The following is a 9,522-nucleotide window of genomic DNA, read 5'->3' as shown; positions in this document are numbered from 1 at the left end:
CGCTTCCCGGAGCGGCGCGGGGGCAGGGCAAGCAGGCAGGGAGCCTGCCCTGCCCCCGGTGCGCGTCGGGCCGGAGCCGCTCTAAGTAAACATTAGGAGAGGGTGGGGGGGCCGCGAGGAGCTCACAGGCTGCAGAAAATAACCTTGCGGGCCGCATGTTTGAGACCCCTGTTATAGACTATTGTGTGTTAGTCTATAAGGTGCCACAGGACTCTTTGTTGCTTCTTGCATCATGCGCACCAATCACCTCCTAGCATTACAAGCACTGCAATCCCGAGCATAGCAACAAATATTAGTAGCTTTCAGCTTCAAATTGCTGCCTAAAGGCATCCCTGATCCTCATGGCCCTGCGCTGTGCCCCTCTAATAGCCCTGGTTTCTGGCTGTTCAAACTCAGCCTCCAGGCACTGAGCCTCTGTGGTTCAGCTCTCAGTGAAGCTTTCACCCTTCCCTTCACAAATATTAGGGAGTGTACAGCATGCAGCTATAAGCATAGGAATATTGTCATCAGCCATGTCCAGCTTCTCATACAGGCATCGCCAGTGGGCTTTTAAATGGCCAAATGCACACTAAACAGTCATTCTGCACTTGCTCAGCCTGTTGTTGAACCGCTCCTTGTTGCTGTCAAGTTGCCCCATGTATGGCTTCATAAGCCACGGCATTAAGGGGTAGACGGGGTCTCCCAGGCTCACAATGGGCATTTTGACTTCCCCTGTGGTGATCTTCTGGTCTGGGAAGAAAGTCCCTGCTTGCAGCTTCCTGAACAGGCCAGTGTTCTGAAAGATGCGTGCATCATGCACCTTTCCGGATCAGCCTGCACTAATGTCTGTGCAACGCCCACGGTGATCCACAAGCACCTGAAGAACCATTGAGAAATACCCCTTGCAATTAATGTACTCGGTGGCTAGGTGGTCTGGTGCCAGATTTGGAATGTGCGTGCCATCTATCGCCCCTCTGCAGTTAGGGAAGCCCATTTGTGCAAAGCCATCTACAATGTCACGCACATTGCCCAGAGTCATGGTCTTTCGGAGCAGGATGCTATTAATGGCCCTGCACACTTCTATCAACACGACTTCAGTGGTGGACTTTCCCACTCCGAACTGGTTAGCGACTGATCGGTAGCAGTCTGGAGTAGCCAGCTTCCACAGTGCAATAGCCAAGCGCTTCTCCAACAGCAGGACAGCTCTCATTCTTGTGTCCTTGCACCGTAGGGCTGGGGCAAGCTCATCACACAGTCCCCTGAATGTGGCTTTCCTCATGCGAAAGTTCTGCAGCCACTGCTCGTCATCCCAGACGTGCATCACGATGTCATCCCGCCACTCAGTTCTTGTTTCCCAAGCCCAAAAGCAACATTCCACTATGGTCAGCACCTCTGTGAATACCACAAGCAATCTTGTGTCATAGCTACTTCGCGTGGCGAGATCAAGATCGCACTCCTCTTGCCTTTGCAGTTTAAGGAATAACTCTACTGCCACTCATGACGTGTTGGTCAGAGCGAGCAGCATACTGGTTAGCAGTTTGGGATCCATTGCTGCAGCCCGAAAGAGGCGCGCAGTACACAAACCATTGAAAGATGGCGCCAAATGTGGACGGAAGCACAGGGATTGCTGGCATGCAAAGCAGTGCATCACGAGGCATTGGGACTGGACCCAGGATGCCCCGCAAACTCCTCCATGTTCCCACAAGTCTTAGCGGCAAAAGAGAAAGAGGTGTTCTGTGGGATAGTTGCCCAGAGCGCACCGCTCCACATAGCGCTGCAAGTGTGAATACACTATTGCACAGGCAGCTGTCAGTGTGAACACAAAACAGCGGTTTTCCTTCTGCACTCTCTGAGCAGTGCTGTAACTGCCGGCGCTGTAACTTTGCCAGTGTAGACGTTCCCTAACGCTCAATTGTTCCCAGCCCTGATCTGCAATTGGGAGAGGATGCAAGGAATCACTCCCTCTTCCCTGGCACAACAGCAGCCCTTGTACTCAAGGACTGCTCCACATTCATGCCACTACTACTGCTAGCCTTGCTAGAGCTGTGCAGAGCAGGCCCTCACAGAGCCAAACTGCAGTAGTGGTACAGAAGCGATGTTCCTATCTGCTCCTGTAGGCATTTTGCCTTCCTGAAGATACAGGCAATGTAACTCCACATTGCCCCCTACTATTAGTTCTGCTGTAATGTAACAATTGGAACCCTTAATGCCTGTGAAAAGCTTTGGTATCCTCCAATGAAACATGCTATACAAGAGAATATCGGATGGTATTGTTAAACAACAAAGTTATTAAGTTACTTAAAGAAATTCCCTTTTAGCATTTAAAAACAAAGTAAAATATATTTTTATAGCGTTAATGCCAAGAATGTATTTATACATCTAACAGACATTAATCTAATAAACCCACTGAGAACTTCCTCTTCAACCATTACAGTAGAATGGTCCCTAACCTTTGGTGCCATGTCACTTCACCCAAAACAGCTATAGCAGTTGATGGCAAAATATTTTCTTCAGGACCTCTGAAAAATGAAATGAAAATATAAACAGGGGCCAGACCTCAGCTGGTGTAAATTGGCTTAGCTCCACTGACTCTGATAGTTATGCTGATTTATACCAGCTGAAGATCTGACCCAAGATGCTGTCCTCTTCTTTATAAATGCTTGGACTCTCTGTAACAGTTTTGTGTTTGTGTATGCATTTTTCAAGGTCTACTGTAAGAACCCAGTTTTAATAATCAACTGGCTCAGTAATCTACTATCCAGAAAACAGATTAACTCAAGCACCATCTGGTCCTGCTGCTTGCATATAACCTAGGTCTTAATTACGAGATGCAAAACTGAAAGGCCATTTAGTATTAAACTGTCTCCTTTGCAACTGGCCTATTAATCCATGGCTAAAAATAGCCAGATTCCCTGGCCTATTTTTAGATGAGACATTTAACTGCATATTTTTTGTCAAATAAAGAGCTAATTTCTATAAAGATTCAACTGATCTCACAGTACATGCTGCCTACTGCATACCAAATGCCAGATTCTCAGCTGGTGTAAATTGGCATATGTAGCTCCACTGATTTCAATAAAGTTATGTCAATTTGCACTAATGCAAACTGTGTGTGTGCCTTGTACTCATACACACATACACACACCTCTTTAACATCACTGCTGAGCTAACAATTTGAAATGACCAATTTAGTATTTTCTGTTTTGATTTACACAAATTTGCTCACTGTTAGAAACTGAATGTGTCATGCAAACGTTAATCAGCATATGGATTGCTTGCAAAGTGTACTCTGCAAGCACTGTTGAATAATCAATATTTGTGATGCATTTCAGTCACCTGATTGGATGGGAGTAACTCATCAAATTGGGTTTCCAGAGCAAATATGAGTATAAATTTGAAATTCACTCTACAAATATTCTGCAGTATTGACTGAAGATTTTCTGTTTTGGCAAATTTTCTACTTAAAAATGTACATCTAGCTCATTGCCTACATCCCTGCCAGTAAACTTGCTCACTACAACACGCATAGAGAACAAACACGAGTGCAACCATACTTGATGTACGCCCCCCCCCCCCCCGTGACATTCCCTAGGGCGAAGCCTTAGCTGCTGTGTCCCCTTAGCCTGGGACACTTTTTACATTGCTTTGCTAGTGAACAACAAACCTCTTCAGGTGCTGATCACTCAGTCGCCACCATGCAAAGTCAAAGTTTTCCCAGCTGAGTACATGAATGCTACACCCAGTCATCCATGAATAGATACAGGGTTACACCCGAATATCCCTCAGTCACAGCCTTGCTCCCCAGAAATGTGCATCTTGCACCGTTCACTAGCCCACTGGACCCTACAAGCTCATAAATTAGTTTGTCATTCCAAAAAATGGTAATGCTGGTGAATTTCTGATTAGGCAGGTAATGGTCTTTTAGCACCTAGCTGGCATGTCAGTGTACCTTTGTCTTTGAGAAAATGGTCTGAGGTTGTGACCCAGAACTACAGCATATTTCAGTAACAATCATATAATAAAATCACATAGCTCCATATACAATGTTGAGACACACATTTTAAAAAGACAATGATGTTCAGTAGATTGTTTTCAAATGATACATCACAAGGCATACTTTGAACAAAATATATCACCATATAAAAGTGGTGAACCTGGGGTACAGGTGTCACATGGGTAGGGCCCTACCAAATTCATGGCCATGAAAAATGCATCATGGACCACGAAATCTGGTCTTTTGTGTGCTTTTACCCTATACTATACAGATTTCATGGGGGAGAGCAGCGTTTCTGAAACTGGGGGCCCTGACCCTAAAGGAAGTTACAGAGGGGTCACAAAGTTATTTTTTGGGGGTTGCACTATTGCCACCCTTACTTCTGCGCTACCTTCAGACCTGGGTGGCTGGAGAGCAGCAGCTGTTGGTCGGATGCCCAGCTCTAAAGGCAGCACCTCACCAGCATCAGGAATGCAGATGTAAGGGTGGCAATACCATACTATGCCATCCTTACTTCTGCGCTGCTGCTGGCAGCAGCTCTGCTTTCAGAGCTGGGATCTTGGCCAGTAGCTGCCACTCTCCAGCTGCCCAGATCTGAAGGCAGTGCCGCCGCCAGCAGCAGCACAGAAGTAAGGGCAGCAGTCCCACAACCCCCCCCCACAATAACCTTGTGGGACCCCAAATCCTTTTTGGGTCAGGACCCTTACAATTACAACACTGTGAAATTTCAGATTTAATTAGCTGAAATCATGAAATTTACAATTTTTAAAATCCTATGACCATGAAATTGACCAAAACGGACCGTGAATTTGTTGGGTCCTGCACGTGGGGTAGTCTGTGTCTCTCAAACCCCACAAAAGTGAGAACTAGGAAGTCATTTATAGCGCACATATGAAGGGCCAGATTCTGCCTTCACTTAACATGAAGGAGAAGGGGAGAACTTGTGAAACAACTGAATATCTACAGCATCAAGATGAAAACAATGGTTCCAATGCTAAGAGAAAGCTATACAGTACTGATTTAGCATGGCAGAACAGTCTGATATTTTGCCAGTTGAGAAGAACATCAATCTATTAAACTGTGAAATATATTTCAAATGATGTTTAATTAAAATTTCCTTTCAGAACCTCTTGCTGGCAACATCTATCTTGCTGAAAAAACGGCATGTTTTGTGATGTGTGGAAGCCCAATATAACAGACTGAAAAAACAGTTTCCATCAATTGTAGGTATGGTACTGATTATTTATTGGATTCTCAAAGCACAAATTGGAGTTATGCCCTTGAAAATCTCTCCTGTTGACATTAAATAACAGGTCAAATTCATTCCTGGCATAATTTCACTGGCATCAGTGGATTTACACCAAGGATGAATAATATAAACACAAAGGTTCAGATTGTTAAACCAGTAGCAAAGCAAAATGGGAACTGCCACAGATGATGTCCCTATCCACTAGACCATCCTTATGATTGCTGCAGAAATGCAAAATATTATTAAAACCAGTGGTTTGGCTTGGCTAAATAATGATAGCATGAATTAACATTGCTTTTAATAGCAGAGTCTTGTGCCAGCATTGAATCACATTCAAGTAAATGGGGCACCATGATGATGTCATAGTTTGTCATGAAAGTCATGACCATTAAACATTCAGCCTTAAAATTTCATCATAGAATTGCATATACAGTAGAACCTCAGTTACGAACACCTCGGTAATGGAGGTTGTTCATAACTCTGAAATGTTTGTAATTCTGAATAAAATGTTATGTTCCTTTCAAAAGTTTATAATTGAACATTGACTTAGTACAGCTTGAAACTTTACTATGTAGAAAAAAACAATCTTAATTTAAATGAAACAAGCACAGAAACAGTTTCATCTTGTCAATTTTTTTTGTAAACTTAAGTTTAACACAGTATTGTCCTGTATTTGTGTGGGGTTTTTCCTTTTTTTTTTTTTTTTTTGATTGTTTTTTTGATCTTGTCTCTGCTGCTGCCTGATTGTGTACTTCAGATTCCAAATGAGGGGTGCAGTTGACCGGTCAGTTCGTAACTCTGAGCTTCTACTGTACTTTCAATAAATCCTAGAAAATGTTCAAAAGAGCATTTGTAAAACAAAAGAAGTTTAATCAGAGAGAAGTTTCTTTAGTTACATTACCTCCCTCCCCCATTTCTTCTAACAGGCATTTCTTTCAATACTAATGTAATTCTAGGTCAGACTTTAAAAACACAGCATTTGAACTCGTTTTAACTCTATAAATTTGCATCATGATTTCTTGTGTGCTCTACTTGAAACAAGAGCTTTAGTCTCTTATAATCCACTCCTCCTCCCACTATGAAGGCTTAATCCTGCATATCAATCTGTTGTCATGGAAATTATTGAAATATTACAAATGTTGGGATGAGTCTTCAATACAGGATCAAGCAAAAGGAAATGAGTTGCAGACAAGGAAGGTTCACTTAAATGTGGTTTAAATATAAGTAAGTGAAATATACAGGAGTATTGTACACACAAATTTATCCTAGAGAATATGTACTTATGGATTGCTTAAGGTGAAAAATCCCATCTTCAAATTGGCAATTGCAATTTAAATGCTGTCATCATAGTGCTGGCTCTTGTAGATGTTTCCATTTGTTACTTTACACTGACCTCTAGGGGACAGCATCCTCTGATATATTTCAGCGGCTATTTTTTATACATATAATATAGAATAGCATTGTAAAAGCTTTACTCCTTATTCATCAGGTTTGGAGTCAGGGGGAGTAATTTTTTCCATCTCAGAAACTTTACCCTGCTGCTTAGTAAGACACAGACACTGTTTTTATATGGATGTAAGAGAAATGTTGTATAATTACCTCAGTCAGTAAGCCTCTTGCCACTTAAAGGGGGGAGGGATAGCTCAGTGGTTTGAGCATTGGCCTGCTAAACCCAGGGTTGAGAGTTCAATCCTTGAGGGGGCCATTTAGGGATCTGGGGCAAAAATCAGTACTTGGTCCTGCTAGTGAAGGCAGGGGGCTGGACTCGATGACCTTTCAAGGTCCCTTCCAGTTCTAGGAGATGGGATATCTCCATTAATTATTATTATTATTTATTATAAAACAACAAATGAAGTTTGAGAACTCAGCTGCTGAGGGCAGGAACCAATTAATACATATATCAACTTCTTATGTAAATTATAAGGAAATGATGGCTTTTTTAACATTTAAGGGCCATATGTCCTAATGAGAAGGTGCAGAAAGAAAGCAACTCCGGAGAATCGCTAGCCTCTCCCTTTAGGGTTTCCATGTATTGATCCATCCTGACCAACTGTGAAAGTATCAAGGATACCATTCCTCTGGGGTCAGAGGCCTGCACCTGACTGATTAGACCCATCTGCTGCACCTGGACATTAATTGGCTGATGCTCATAAAAGAGGGCAACAGGAAGCGAAGATGGGAGATAGCAATGTCCTCTGGAAAGCTGAGGGGGCTGGGTGTCCAATGGACTGTTAGTGGAGCAACTGCAGTGAGGAATTTCTCCAGAAACCAAATGGACATCAGGGGGATGATGTGAAGACAAGTCCTTTTATTACTGAGGCTCTGAGGTAAGAGTTAGGACGTTTTGGGTTGCTGAACTTACTGGTGTGAGGGACAGACTTGGAGAAGGGACTACTCAGCCTACACTGACTTTGAGGGAGGAATCTGTGAGGTTTTGATCTCTTTTGTTAAGAAGGCTTAAAATAAAAACTAACCCTGTTGGAAACTGCTTCTCTGGGCTCTAAGAGAGAGCTTCAGGCAGAATCACCCCAGGGAGGGAGCTGGCTCAGCAAGAGGAGGAGGGCACTATAAGATAGGTCCCAGTTTTTCACAGATGGTGCCTGAACAGGGATGTGGCCTGAACTCTTCCATCAAGAAAAGCTAGAGAGGAGATACTCTAACGGTGAATCTCCTGCAGGTGGAGAATGAAAGGAACCACCAGTTCCAGGTGGCACTCCTGGGCATGCAGCAGCACCTGCAGGAAGCCCAGTTGGCCAAGCATGACCAGGACAGTTCCAAGTAGAAATGGCCTACTTGCTCTCACAGCAACCACTGGGATATGGGAACAACCACGGAAGGGAGGCCTGCTCTGGAGCTTTACCCAGTCTTACCTTGACCAAGGTGGGTAGCATTATTGACCCAGAAGCTTACCTGACCACGTGCGAGCATGTCACCACCAGTGGGCTGGGAGAGGAGGTCTTGGGGTGGTGCTACTAGCCTAGTACCTCACTGGAGAGGCCCAAGCAGCTGACCAGGCCCTGAGTGTGAATCAGGCACAAGTCTATACAATGTTAAAGGCCACCATCATGGACCACCTTGGCCTTTCTAAAGGCTTAACGAAAGAAATTTCAGTCAGAGCCATTCCTTAAGGCGGCATGCCCCTGGGCAGTAGCTCAGCAGCGCTGGGACCTGGCTACTCAATGGTTAAACCTAGAGGCTAAGACAGTGGCGGAGGTCATGGACAATATTGTCCTAGGGAAAAAACCTGCACATTTCCCCTATGGTGTTATAAACCTGGGTTCAATGGTTTTGTCCCACATCCACTGAGGAGGCAGCTGAGACAACTGAGAGGTTCTTGGAGGTTGAATTACCTAGGAGTGGGAAGGCTAGTGTCATGGTAGGCTGGCCACACTTAGAATGTTGGTGAGAGACAACCTACCAACCCAGTGAGGGTTGCTGTAATGGTCATCCTTGAGCAACTGAAACTTTACCCTCATCAGAGGCCCATCGACAAAGAACAGGGGCCCTAAAGTCCCAGACTTTCAAGGGATCATCATCATCCTATGGTGAAAGGCCAGTGGTATATTATTGCTGTGGGCAACCTGGGCATATCCAACAGGAATGCCCTATGTTGGAATATTACTACTTAGGATGCCTTTGACCAAATTGTGGAGAACCCAAACCAACCAACAGAACTGACCCTGAGACCCTTTGTGGTCCTGTCTAAAAATAGGGCCAAACACAGTAGAGGGATTGATAGACCCGAGGTGTGGGTAAATTCTACTTCACCAGGACTTAGACTCACTCACAGCCCTGGATCCAGAGAAAGCCATTCAGATTTCCTGCATTTGTGGAGAAACTTCTACATACCCAATTGCTTCTGCCATTTTACAGGTAGCAGATCAGATAGGGCACCTCCGAGTAGGAGTGGCAGATCACCTATCCTGGCCAGTGACCCTGGGATGCAACTGGAAACATCTTTGGATGCTCCTGGCACGAGAATCAGTTCCCTCCATTCCCAGACCCTGTTCAGATGCAAGAAAAGAACCCCTCCCCCAAAAATGCCTCCCCATCACTCAGTCTGATCTTTTAGAAGTCTCATGAGGGTTCCAGGGCTCACAAAAACAGCCAAAGAAATCTTGGAAGGGAGGACAAGCCTATGCGTGCTGGAGGCAACTCCATGGAGCCAGGAGAAAAATCTTCTGAAAGGGTAGACCCTAGGGAGGGAACATCCCAGCAATTGGTAGATTATCCCCCACCCAAGGACACTGCAGAGCCCCTTCCCATCCTAGACTACAGCATCCTGAGCAACTGCTTTGAT

The sequence above is a fragment of the Emys orbicularis genome, chromosome 3, assembly GCF_028017835.1.
Source record: "Emys orbicularis isolate rEmyOrb1 chromosome 3, rEmyOrb1.hap1, whole genome shotgun sequence".
Classification (NCBI taxonomy): domain Eukaryota; kingdom Metazoa; phylum Chordata; order Testudines; family Emydidae; genus Emys; species Emys orbicularis.
Note: the sequence above shows the minus strand (reverse complement) of the source record.